Genomic DNA, 14993 nt, shown 5'->3' on the forward strand with positions numbered 1-14993 from the left:
TATTAACATTATTATTAAAAATAATAATGCTTCAAATGGTTCTTCGAGTGATGCCATAGAAGAACCACATTTGGTTTCACAATAAACCTGTGAGTGTTGCGTGTGAAGAAATCTTTTGAAGATAAAAAACCTTCACTTAATGTAAATGTTATTTCTGAATTCAAGGGTCTTTATACTCGCATAGTCCAAAAAAATGAACAGAGAATCCCACAGCAAATCCATACAGTTCACTGACTAATACACTTAACAATAGCAAATTTAAAGTAGCAACACCAATTTTCAGCAGACACCCTAAGGTAGGCGTGTACGAGTACAGCATGGAACTCCAACCACAAATCACATAATTCCATCATTAAACACAGTTAATCCATCTAATGTGTAAAAAAATCTTTTAATCATACTTTCACAAATTGGTGAACACTAAACTATAGTTTGCTGGATTAAATATGGGCTGGTGTATTGTAATGTGAGCAGAACAAGTTGGCTTCTCCAGCCTTGAAAAGCACATTGTCACAGGCATCCTGCTGCAGGGGTGCGGTACTAAGGCCTTCTATAATCCACTTAAGATGGCTCGACATTTCGCTTTGCACAGTGCACTTACATCTTCTTAGACTCCTCGCTGTCTCTCACTCCCATGTTTTACAGCCATTCTAGTACTTAATTTGTTACAGCTAAAATTCATTAGTAACACTTTTCTTTTTTTCTGCCATGATGACTTTTTTCAACTTTAATTAACCAGAGAATGTGCCATGAAACCATCTGTTGTCCATTGTAAAATAATGATTTCTTACAGGCTGCAGGCAGACTTTTATATAAAATAGTAATGGCAGTAGGTTAGAGAAGTCATTTTTTGGTGAAATTTTAATAAAACATTGTCAAGCGCAAGTTCTTTCCACAGTGCAATGATTTCCCAGATTATGATTATGTCTAGGCTTAGACAAAATTATTGTATTAGGGGTGATTCAGTAGCGTTCCTCTATACCAGTGTGTTGTGAATTTGAGTTGGTGCACAAATCTGGACCAACTGACTGTGAGGAATGGTTTGGAATCTCTCTAGATAACGGTTGTATTGAGTTGTCTGAATAAAGGAATTTTTAGGAACTATTAAACTGGAGGGCATCCAAAAGTGTTTTGTCTTTGACAACACTCCAAATAACCTTTTTAGGAGTGTGTACACATGTATACATGCCATTTTATTAAAACAGGGAAGCAGCTTGTTCTTGTTCCGCCCCCATTACAATAGCCCAGTCCAGATTAATTTAGCAAATTATTGCTCAGGGTCCAGGAGTATAGGCAGCATTCCAGTAGTTTTGCCTCTAGATATTCATGGGCTATCTTGCATGCATAAATATTGTGTGATATTGAGGTCAGGTGACAGTGAGGATCATTCCAAAAGCTACAGTCCATTTTATACTTGAGGTTTTGTGGGATGTTATTAAAAAATGGCAGAAATGTGGGGAACTGTGGAGGTCAAAATCTGGTGAACCAAGAAATCATTAAGAGAGATCTGCTGGTAAAAATATGTGCTGGTAAAAGAAATCAAACAAATCAACCCAAAACTCCAAAAAACATTTTCATGGTAGAAAACCTTACCTGAGACCTTGGCACAAAACTCAACATTATATATATACATTATATATAACATTAGATATATATATAAAATAACACATCCTAGATCTGAATGAATGAAATATTCTCATTGAATACTTTGTTCTGTACAAAGTTGAATGTGCTGACAACAAAATCACACAAAAATCCGCAATGGAAATCAAATTTATTAACCAATGGAGGCCTGGATTTGGAGTCACACACACAATTAAAGTGGACAAACACACTACAGGCTGATCCAACTTGGATGTAATGTCCTTAAAACAAGTCAAAATGAGGCTCAGTATTGTGTGTGGCCTCCACATGCCTGTATGACCTCCCTACAATGCCTGGGCATGCTCCTGATGAGGATCTCCTCCCAGACCTGGACTAAAGCATCCGCCAACTCCTGGACAGTCTGTGGTGCAACATGACGTTGGTGGATATAGTGTATGTGGCAGAGTAGAGCTGAAAGGCTAAGGAATGACATTGAGAACTTTACAGCAAAGTCTGTTCATGTCCAGAAAGAACCACAACCTATAGCTTCCATCACCAATGAACACTCAGGTGGAGAAGGGAAATTAAAGAGTGCAAAGAGAATGGACAGGGAGAAAAAAAAGAGTGGAAGTTTATGACAGCTATGGAGTTTCTAGCTCGGTTTACAGAGCAAAGAGCCAAAAAACGTGTCAGACTTGGTGTGAAGGTTCCACTATGTTAAAAATCGTATTAGTTTTGTTGTCCAAAACAATCGGACTAGAAGTGAATATTTATGCAGTCGCTTATTTTACATTATCTTTTATTTAGTTGAAATTCATTCCTTTTTTTCTGCAAATTATTTTTGAAAAAGAAAATGGCAATAATTCCATTTATAAAAGCAATAAGACTCTGCCTGATTGGCTAGTGACCACAAGCATCATATAAATGCCACATTTATTACTTTTTCCTAGATTAAGCAATTTATACCATCTATTCAGCGTGGTAGAAAACAATAGCTACAGTACTGCCATTAGAAACCTGTGCATACAGCTCATTCATTTCCATTTTCCCACTACGTTGTATTCTCTAATGATTAACATATGCTTTTTTTATTTGTTTCAGAGTGATGAAATACAGCAGTGTTGCTTTTCCATAGTCCTAATTTCAGCAGCATCATCTCAGCAGGCCTACTTAATATCATCCATCCTTTATTGTGTGAGCCAGGAGCTTTGATACACAAGAAATGAATTAGTATGATGAGTTGGGCTTTCACCTCCTAGCAGAGGTAATGTTGAATATTTCAGCTTGCATTTAGATTAGGTTTTCTGTTTTTGAGCATGCTGTAAACCTCATGGACTTTTTTATTTTGCCTGCAGCACAAGACATGAATAGCGAATGTGTCTTAGCAACAGCAGTAATCTCCCAAGAGTTCATCAGAATTCTCAGCAATCTATTCGGGCTCGAGTCTATTTTTATGCTGTAAACCACGTTGAAATAAACACGGAGGTAAACCTGAAAATGAAGCCTCTGGTGCCTGGCCTTGGCCAGCATATGGAAAGTTAAAAAGATTTTGTTGGGAGTGAGATAAAGTAAAGTTAGCTCATTGCTGCAGCAGGTCCCTGGTGTCAAATCCATTTCATCACTGTTTAAAAGTTGGACATAGAGGGTCCTGACCAGCAAAAGAATAAATCGACTGCTGGTGAGAGCCTGTCATTCACTGGATTTTAGCAGCAGAGAGCTCTAACCTGTCTGCTGACTGCTTATTGATTAAGAAGTATGTTATATAGAACAATAGGTTCATATGCTCACTATATGAAGTGTGTACATCATATGCATACTGTCATGACTTTTAAGACCCTGTCATCTATCATTCCTAGCTCCACTTATTAGAGGGGGGACTGGCTTCCTGCCACAAAGCTGTTCTTCAGTTTGCGTTTCTTTGGTTCCTGTTTTGCTTTGTTTAGTTTTAGTGTTTGTATGATATACAATGTAATGATTTGATTAGTTACAGACATATTCTACAATAGACTGAGTTCATTTCTTGTTCAAAGTTTACACAAAATTGCCCACAATGTCAAAATGAATACATGTTTTTTAGACAGTTAATTGCTAATTTCTAAAACAGTAAAACATGTGCATACCTTTTGATATGTCACCCAATTGAGCTGAGGTGCATTTCGCTTCCACATATTGCTTGAGATGTTTCTGCAACTTAATTAAAGTCCACCTGTGGTAAGTAAAGTTGTTTGGACATGATTAGAGATTGCCAACACCTACGTATATGAAGTCCCACAGTTGACAGTGTATGTCAGTGCAATCTCTAAGCCATGGGGTCAAGGGAATTATCTGCAGACTTCAGAAACAGGATTGTGTCAAGGTCTCAAAGATCCCAGTGACCACCATAATTTGTGAATTGTTTGCAACCACCAAAAATCTTCCTTGAGTTAAACTGAGTGATCAGGGGCCAGGGAGGTAAGCAGGAACCTATGAGTCACTCTGACAGAGCTCAGCAGTAGAGTGGCCAGCCACTACTTAGTAAAAGGCACATAACAGCCCGCTTGGAGTTTGCCAAAAGGCCACTAAAGGACACTAAAACCAGTGGGAAAAAATTCTCTGGTCTGATGAAACCAAACTTTTTGGCCTTAATACCAAGCTTCAGGTCTGGAGGAAACCAGACACTGCTTATCACCTGGCTAATGACATTCCTACAGTGAAGCATGGTGGTGGCTGCATCATGATGTGGAAATTTTTTCAGCAGTGGGACCTGGGCGTCTAGTCCTGATATAGTAACAAATGAATGCAGTAGACTGAGATCCTTAAAGATGAGATCCTCACGAGCACTGTGGACCTCAGACTTGGGCGAAGATTTACCTTCCAACATGACAACAACCTGAAGCACACACATTAGACCTGAATCCAATTGAACATGTTTGGAAGGATCTGAAAATTGTTGTGTTCCGACACTCCCTATCCAACCTGACAGAGCTTATAAGGATATACCAAGAGGAATGGGCAAAAAAAAAAAAAACTTAATCCATTGTAGAATAAGTCTGTAACATAAAAAAATGTAGAGAGAGCAATATAACAGTTCTGTTTTTAAGGGTGTGAATCATACTGAACATAACACCTTCCGTTTAGCTCTGCCCAGTCCACAGTTGTGGAGTTTACTTTCTCCAACTTTCTCCATGGACACTGCCTACTCACTGAAATTAACTGCATGAAAAGAACCCCCTTTCCATGAAAGAACCTGAGAAACACACTGAGATAACTTCTGCTCTGTTTGGGTTCGCCAAATTACATCCATTATGCAAAGGCCACTAGATGTCTCATTAATCGCAAATGCACTAAATATATTCCTGCTTTTTTTCTTTATCTTTTTTTAAGTGAAGACATGCACACTCTACTTGTAAGATGACTAAACATTGACCTTCTACGCTCATATTACCCTTGCCAGATATGAGAGACTTCTCCATCTTGCATTTAAAACCCACCTATGCCTGTTCAAGGGTGTTAATGGACCTATTCATCAGCCATCTGTGTTGGGAGAGAGAGAAAGAGAAAAGGGAGGGAAAACCAAATGTGAAGGAATGTCATTGGGTATGTAACTGTTTTGCATATTCATGAGGAAAGGGTAAGTATTTGTATAGAGAAGGGAAATGTTGGGTGCCATATGGAGTCGGGTGGACTTTTACTAATGAATATGCATTTGGGTGAGCATGTATGTGCGTGTACTGCATATATATATATATATATATATATATATATATATATATATATATATATAGGCAAGTGATTGTTGTACTGTTATCGAACAATTAAATAATAAAAAAGTGTTTCAAGTGGTTCTTTGGGTGATGCCACATTAGACCACTTTTAGTTCCATAAACTATTTTCCTAATAAAATGTGTGAGTGTGAAAAATCTTTAATTTGGTAAAGAACTTTTAAAGAAGGCAAACATTCTTTAGCCCTTTAAAAGGTTATTACTCACACATGGTTCTTTATGGAACCAAAAGTGGTTCTTCTATGGTGTTGCTCAAAAAAGGGTTTGTTCAAAAAGGGTTAAGAGGGTAAGAATATCATAAATTATTTCTTAAAATAACAGCTTCAAAATCATGTTGATGCTCCACTGACATGTTAAATTGAGAATCGTATCTCTATTGTTACTATCACTACTCTGGGTTCGGAATGCACTATAAAACATTACGTATGGAGAATCAGGTTATCAGTCATATTAATGTAAAATCCTATATTATTACTTATTATTACTGCCTCAGTCCACATACTTTCAATTACAGTTCTGTATCTCTCAGCTTGTCCAGAAATGCATGTCCTTTAGGGGTGTCTCAATGTCATTTCCATATGAAAAGCTATATTACGACAACATATTTTTTCAGTGGACTTAATATTTCAGTGTATTCACTTTGGCAATAACCGTGCTGTGGTAATATGTTGTCTTCATGTGGAAATGTGTACATATTTTAATGTGTACTTCAAGTAAAGTCAATGCATCTCTGTTTTCAACGTCAGCCAGCCTCAGCAATCAAGGTTTTACATTACTTTAAACCAGCATCCGTAATTAGCACTGATATTGACTTGATCAGGTTAGAGGTGGGAGAGCTCTGTGTGGCTTCTCTGTGCTGGTCCAAGCCACACAGGTGTGAACAGGTGTCAGGTGCAGTCAAGCAGAAATCTATCTGTCTGCTTGCATGCCTTACGGCTCAGGAGAAAATGAGCAGCATCTGCTGAACATATTTGTCTGTTGTAAAATTGGATTGCTTGGTCTGCCCACAGTCATGCTCCAATCCAAGAGCGAAAGTTAAGATATGTACGAAGAACACTCTTTAAAATGTAGGTTCTTAAATGAATATATATTTTTGTTATAAACAGAACCATTGCATTACGTGGAGGTTCTTCACACTGATTGAAAGGTTTTTCTACACTCTCAACAAAAAAGGGTTTTATATGGTTTCTTCACAATAATAGAACATTGTTTGTTGCTATGTAGAGCCACCTACAAAAGGTTTTTTTATCAGTTCAAAGAACCCTTTAACCAGACAAAGAACAATTTCAGGCAAATAGTTATTTGAGTTGTCATAGTTCTATATAAACCAAGCTAAAAAGTCCATGTCGGGCCTGCATGGGTAGCCCAACTGGGAACCAAAAGGTTTTGTCCTTGTGTTCCATTTTGGCCCCACATTTGGATGCCAACCAGGGTCAGAGATGGGACAAGGAGGGGCTAAACCCCCACTCAGGTTGTATACTGTACATGTGAGATTAAGGTGGGCTGTAACGATGGTCCCAAAAACAAAGTATGTACAAACCCACCTGGAACCCACAAAGCTCACATTTCACCCATGGGAGCCCCACATAAGCATGTTGGATGGGCAATAACAGCTTCTTGTTGTGTCCTCTCAGTGCAATGTGCTGTTAGCAAGTTGAAAAGAATGTAGCCAGTTAGCTTCTATTCGGGTTTTGATTTAGATTTTCTCAAGACTTGTAAAAAAAATAGACTGATACTCTCCCTTCTGATGTGTTTATCTCCCATTTGATAGTCAGTTGAGATAGACCACTTTGTTTTTGGGGAAGCGGATGTTTGGAGAGAAGAGATGATAAAAGCTAGCGGCGCCTAGCATTAGCTTTTAGCCTAGGGTGGGTCCTTGTTTGTGAGTAAGGGTTTCATTCACAGTCTATAGAGCCTATAGATTAAACATGCTTAATGTAGTGCTTCTCCAGCAACATCTACGATACACTTTCCACCCTAATCACGCAAGGGAAGTTCCATTAGATGAATAGATGGAATGGAATGAATAGATCAGGGAAGAAAATACATGCACACACTGAAGACTCAAGAGTAAGGGCCCGTGAAAACTTAAAGCTAATTTAGATGTCTGTCAGTGAAGCAGTGGGAGTACGTTTGCAAGCGTGCTTTTCTCTCTCTAGGCTGCAGTGTATTGATCGAAGCAGCTTTTTTGAATAATCCTTTGTGATTTCATCTGTTCTTGCTCGGATTCCCTGGCAATCTGTTTCTGCTACGCCTCACATGCCTCGCTAGTCCTCCAGGATGCAGAGCTCTCAGCAAATAGCATGACCAAAAGAAAAACAGCGTCTCCATTGTAAATTTGTCTTCGTCTTTGTTGTTGTTTTGTCTGACGCTCTCCTCCACTGTCCCTGCTTGCAGATATGGATTTGGATGAAAAAGAGAAGGAACGGGCTGCTGGCCCCTGAAGAGCCACCCTTAAGCTTCACTCTTACAGTTGTGTCAATAGCAATTACCTCTCAAGGCTTTTTCCTAAACCACTGCAGTGCAGGCCTATAACAGAAACGCACAGTTTATTTTTTTCACTCTACTTTACAAAAATTGCCAGTATGACCATGAATTGTCACATATCTAAGCAACAGCACACACTAATAACATTAAAGGTGCAACAAAGGGTTTTTTGAGCAATGTCATACAGGACTCTTTTGTTTCCATTTTTGTGAAAATCAAATATTTAATAAATCAAGTGTAAGTCAAAGACCTTTTGAAGATTTAAAGTCATCAATGTAAAGGTTCTTTACCTATTTAAATCTTTTGCAGAAAGGGTTCTTTATGGAACCAATAGTGGTTTGTGGCATTGCTTAAAGAACCCTGTGTGGCACCTTTATTTTGAAAGGCTCTCGTAAAAAGAAATCTCAGCACCATTGGTATTGACTAAGAATTAAGACATCAGAATTAACAGTATTAGAACAGTATTAGAAGATGTATTTTATGCTGCAAGTCTCCCATGCAGTATCAAAGACATTTAATTACATCCCTTTGTATTGTTGTCAGCAGCTTCAGTCAAAAATATAAGGGAAATAAAGAGTAGGTGGAGCCAGGGAGGAAACTGAAAGTGCAGCTGTCAGCACCTTCAGGGATATTAGCTGGTGTAAATGTATAATTACAGAAACACTCTTTGACTCCCGGCACCCGCTGTAGGGACCACATTACTCCCACCGATCAATATTCTCAACCCTGCATATGCGTAGCCCAGCAATCCATCCATCAGCTAGCTTCTGAGTCTCCGTCGAGAAGCCATCAATAATTAACCCCAGGACCCAAATAATGGAAGCATTTAAAATGCTAATGCAAATTCACTCTGTTGAGTTTACAATTTGTTGAATTTTGGTGATTGACACCACATGTTAGAAAGTGTGCATGTGTGCATGCTTTTTCTTTAACTGTGTGGAAACATTTACAGCTTGTGTGGGTGCTTGAATCCTGTTGGTAGTATTAAAAAATAACTGAGATCTGAGTTTGAATAAGCAGCAATGAAGAAAGGATGATTTATACCTAGTTCCCAAATCCAGGTGTAGGCTCCCCCTTTCCAGTTTCCAGTATTCCCTGCCACAACACATCTGAACCTCAACCTACCATGTAATTATTAAGTCTTTCCTAGGGTTATCAGGTGTGTATAGAATGCATTAATATATGCAAGGTAGTGAGCATGCAAAATTGGGTTCAACCAGATTTGATCCTGGAAATCTGCACCCTACATTTATACACTCCTCTAAATGCCTCTGCAGCAGACTGTATAAAGCAGACTTTATTTGTTTCTTGAATCTTTCCCTTTTTCTCCCAATTTGGTTTTGATAGTTAACCCATCTATTCGTGGCTCCCCTAGCACTGGCAATGCTCCCTACACTAGGAGGCTTAACACGCTTAACACTTAACAGCCACCGCCTCTTTTCAAACTGCCGATGCGGCATTGTGGGGCAGCCTACATGCTTGGAGGAAAGTGCTAGGTCCCCAGCTCCACCACCACCACTCTACCAACTGATGCCTGTGCCCACCAAAATTGGTTTACAGATGATGAGGGGAGATATAGTACACTTAGAGATAGCATGGCTGATTGTGTTGTCTCAGATTCATTAAATGAATGAGCTGCTTAGAGCCCGAAAAAATAACATTTTAAAGGTTCATAACTGGGATGGTAATTTTTAATAAGTTGAACTTCAAACAGTAAGTTAAAACAACACATTCATGTTATGTTAACTTACTGCTACAAGTCCAACTAACTTTAGTGACATACCAGTGAGCCCAATCTCTTTGAGGAAATGTCGATAAAAGGCAAGCACCATTGCTGTCATGTAAAAAACTTCTTAACTTTTAAATAAAATTCAATGTAAAAAGATTATGTTCCAAGTCCTTTTGGAGCATTTCTATTGGTCAAATTTTGACACAATGTAAAGAACAGCTGTAGACTGCAGAGAGCTTCATTGTGATTGGGTACTCCTTAGGTCAGGAGTGGGTAGCTGAAGGAGTCCCCAGTCCTCAGATTTATAAACACTAACCAAAGTTGATAACTAACTGCTAAGTTGGATCGGGTGTGATTTAGCATGAGAAACTGCAGGACTTTGGTCCTCCAGGAGCTCTAGGAGTTCCTCACCCTTGCTTTAGGTAGTGTATTTCCTGTCATTTAAAGAAAATTGATAAAAGAAATATAAAAAATGAGATATTCAATGTCAGGCATGAAACACTCTCAGAACATTCGTTCTTAACATTTTATAACTTCCAACAACTTACTTACTCATTTTGTCTCCTTGTCACATTTTATGTAATTTGTGGGCATGTTCATATTGACTGCCTGACTGGTCTTTAGATCTCTCTCTCTCTCTTTCTCTCTGTCTTCTTGCATTCTGTCCCCTCATCCCTGGGGGAACTCTGATGCATGAAGCGGGAGGCAATAATCCCAATGTGAATGTGATGAGTGAGCATGAACAGAGCGTGAAGCGACTGATTACCATCCAGCTCAATAAACCCCATCTTAGCAGCCGGCATTGTGAAACTGATGAGCTATGTCCGTAATCACTCATATGATTGGGCTGCAAGGGGGCTGAGGTTGTGCAGTCCAGTGAAAACAGTTGGTCCTGTAAAGCCTGTTTTCTTTCGGGAGAGGGGGTAGGAGATAGCATTGGACGCTCCAAAGATCATTACGTCCACTCCTCAATTTGCATGTTAGTTCACATCTAGAGACAAACCCATATGTATGTGTGTGTGCTCGGGTGGGGTGAGGGCTTATATTGCGTTATATGACTGTCATTTGCACAAGTTGTGATGCGAAACACAAAGACAGTAGATGTGACATCCATATAGATAGTCTCACTGTGACACCACATCTGACGCTCATCTCCGCCTTTGAAATGTAACCCATTTGTACTTTATCAACTGACTTGACTAAATGGGAGTTTTTATTCTGTTAAATAAGCCTGTCTAATGGCGCTGCTCTTCACATTTGGTTGCCTGGTGAAGCAGCATCAAGCACACAGTTTTGCAACTTACTGAACTGTAACTATAGTCAATCAGCACATACTATGGTTGAATGGAGAACAGAAGATTTTGCCTCGTGTAAATATTTCTGCATCCGTGTAGCATCACTAGACACAACATTGGCTTTAAGGCCATTTTTAGACTGAAAAAAATTCAAACCAGTGGCTCATTATGCTAATGAGTATGTTAGCACAGCTACGATCTAGATAAAGGCAATTACATATTTCTGCAAAGCTCACTGAGTTACATTTTATGTAGCTTGGTGTCCACATTTTCTCCCTCGATGCTACTCACGGCTGTGATTCATCACCATTTGCAGAAGCAGCCTGCCATACAGGCAATAAAACACAATCAACCCGCTCACTTGCTTCTGTCAATCTATGCCGAGGTCATACAGGCATGTATACAGACAAGCAATTCAAAGTCTTGGTTGATTTAAGTCCAAAACCCAGCTTTGTATTTATCTCAATAAGCAAGCGTTCAATGAGTTCAACCTTGACATATCGGTAACAAAAAACACTTCACTCATCACCATCCCCTGCTAAGAATAGGCATGACGCGGCAGGAAGTAGACGACTCTGAGTGATTCATGCTGGAACACCTTGGTGAAAAATGGGCCCGGGGCATTTTTTCTCCCCTCTTTAGGAGCTAATATGGGCTACAGAAAGCAGCGGCTGATCAGGGAGCAGAGGCGGAGATGACACCTGTGGTTTCCATGCTCTCTGCCTGCTGATCCACATGGGCCTGGGGACAGAGTGAGAGTGTGGTCCATGTCCCACAGGAGAGAGCAGCTTCCACACTGTGTCCTGCTGTCCTCTCAGACAATAGGAAGGGTAATGACCTCCCTAAGGCCTTTCCCTTTCAGTCTGATTAGAGCGGTGGCGTCACAGCCGCCTGCCACTAAAACAATTAGCTCCATTTATCAAGTCCACATCCAAGAGCTGTGGGAGGGTGAGAGAGAGAGAGGGCGGGAGAGAGAGGAAAAGACAGAAGGAGTCAGACAGATACTTTGTGATATAGTCAAGCGAGGGTATGTCACACGCACTAAAAAGGTAATGACCACTGAATGACCATAATTTGTGTTTGAAAATAATAATGCATTTTACAACCACTGCATAATTTCTTTTTATTATTGTAGTCTCCATCTTTGTTTTTTATTGTGAATGTTTGTCAATATGTTGATTAATGGAAATGTTTAACACTCCGAATAAGTGTATTTGATTTTGATCAGGAAGTGGGCATGGCCTAAACTTGACATTTGCGTTTTACCTTTACCCATGCTTTTAGCATAATTTCATTAAGCCCATCTGATGTTCTTGTAAGAATGATTAACAGTGATAAATATATACTTGATGAACCTTCAGGTTAGTATAGAATTTAAATGAAGCTTTATTTCTTATTAGAGACCCCAGAGTTCTGTCTACATGGGTTACATTGAGCAGCAGTTCTGCCAGGAAGTAAATCGTATTTCAATAATGTCTAAGAGAAGGCATATTTTGTGAATTCTTTTGTTTATTGGAGCTATTTTTAAGAAATGGAATGGAATTTTACTTCTGGAATTGCCTGACCTACTATACTTAATAATATAATATACCAGCAAAATTATTTTCAACTGCAACAACTGCTAACATGACAAATTCAGTCCAACAGCAGACCACAAAATGCGTAGTCTCCAAAAATATCATCATGGGATCTACAGGTAGCTCTTGCCATTGCAGAAGTAAAATATAGCATCTACCATCAAAAAGAAACCACACACGTGTGCAAGGAGGAAACCAAGACCAAGACCAGGACATTTGTAACAATGTGCTTTGGACAAATTATTCCAAAGTTGAATTATTTGGACACAGTAACAAGCAGACACAGCATTTGAGCACAAGAACCCATATCAACTGAAATATGGAGGTGGAAATGTCATGGTATGGGCTGCTTTTCTGCAGTAGGGCCTGAAAAGTTCTTCAACATAGGATCCACTAAGAATTCTTAATCGTGTCAGAACGCGCTTGAGGAAAATGTGAGACCATCTGTCTAAAAACTAAAGCTGAAACTTTACACAGCTGAAAGAATTGTGCTTGGAGGAGTAGGAAAAACTCTCTCAGTTAATGTCAGAGACTGGTCGATCATTATAGGAAATGTGTAACTGAAGTCTTTTCAGTCAACTTTCATAAACTATTAGGGCATATGGTCTCCTAACTTTTTTCTCACATGAAAATTGCATTTCTATTAATTACATTTTACAAATGATTTTTAAAGGACCTTTCTTTAGTTGAATGTGTTTTGTAATATTACCCTCATCTCTTAATATTATTTAATGTTGTTTAAATGTCCATGTTTAAATATATAAAAAAGGTTTCCATGGGGTGTCTTAACTTTTTCACATGACTTTCATATGTCCCGCATGTCATAATGTAAGCCTGAAACCAACTTTTTCATAAAAACTGTGTATTTAAGTCTCTTTATTTTTAAGACTAGCAGTTCATGTATCCTTGAGTAAAAGAGGAAGTCTGGAACATGCATGGTCATTCACCAACACTGAATACAACATAAAGAAGTGGAAATGAAGTGAGGTCATTCATGAGAAAGAAAGTGGGAGAAACTGAGATGCATTCAAATGAGATTTCATATTTTTCTAATGCTCACTTACTTCACTGCTGGTTTACTGCAACAGTGGACGTTCATGAAGGCACACACCATATAATTCACTATTGGATTGGAGAGGTTTAAAGTACCCGTGTATGCTCAATCTTAAGAGCACAGATACTCCATATTTATGGAAATAAATAGCCTCCAAACAGCACAAGGACTGGGATTTTCTCTGGAGAGTGCGTGTAAAAGGATAAAAGTAACAAACTTGCATTTATTTATGGACTGACCTCAACATTGCTGAGCTATTAAAAGTGAGAGTAAATAGTTCACTGAAGATGAATAGTAAGGAGAGGCCATTTCTCGTCACTGATCTCTTGAGAGATCCACTGCGGAGGGGGTGAGGGGAGGGGAGTAGCATAGATTGGATATAATCTTTTAGTTTTCTAAATATAATATACATTGTTTTTCATGGATTTAGAACATTCTGCTCCTGTTGACGAATAGCATGGCTTATATAGGGAACAGGGAAATTACAAATTCTGTTAAAAATTACAGGCTCTGATTCTGTGAAGCGTTAATCTACCACATATTGAGCCAAGAAAAGTGAAACAGTTTAATCGTGTTCACCACCGAGGTCAATATCTCATTTACCTCATTGAACACAGCTCCAAACCCTTAACATGTTATCATACTCCAACAGATGGTCGACATTATGATGGTTAATTCCTCAGTGAAAGTTCTTGAGTATCAATTTAACCAATTTCACAGTTATTGGGGCTGCAGCTATAGCTATATATATATATTCCGAGGTAAGACACTTCTGCCATTCTGCTACAAAAACTGGGGATGGTGTAATTATCATTCCACTAAAAGAAGCTCCTCATAATGGAGGGCACAGGCAGTGCAAGGGTCTCCCATTTTGGCTCAGTCACCGTGCCCCCATAATCCCTCATCTCATCACTGTTGTCAGCAAGAAAGTATATCCATAGCCTGGACTCGTGGCCTCCGCACTGCAAAGTCTTTAATTAAGCCTTGATCACCCTGTCCTCCCTTCCTGGCATTGGTGTCTTTAATTTCCTGCCGTTCTATCTCGAGCCCTCTCAGATATATTATTAATCAACTTTCGTCTCTCGCCCCTGTTTGGAGAGGCCACTCTCCCCATCCTATCAGCATGAAAAAAAGGCATAATGGTCTGGCCACTGGTCTGGCCATTAAGCACAGCTTTAGGTGGTGTAATTCTATGGAAACATTACTCAAGGGATCAAATGGTAATACTTAGATAAGGCACGGGTTGGATTGAGGCTTTAAAGCCAAAGATAACGATGTGTTGAATAGGCCTACTTAATGTTTTCATACCATAGTGGTCCTAAAATTGAAAAGCTGGTTCAGTGTGCCTCAGGGATTAGAACAGGGAACAAAATCCCGTGAATATTGAATAGTGTGCTGATTCATGCAAATGGGTAATAATGATGGAGAACAATATTAGCCTTAGAGGGTCAACCAGTTCGGAAAAAAATAGCACAATTCTCTTTTGGTGGATTTGGCATTTTGTCT

The sequence above is a fragment of the Salminus brasiliensis genome, chromosome 2, assembly GCF_030463535.1.
Source record: "Salminus brasiliensis chromosome 2, fSalBra1.hap2, whole genome shotgun sequence".
In the NCBI taxonomy this organism is placed as follows: domain Eukaryota; kingdom Metazoa; phylum Chordata; class Actinopteri; order Characiformes; family Bryconidae; genus Salminus; species Salminus brasiliensis.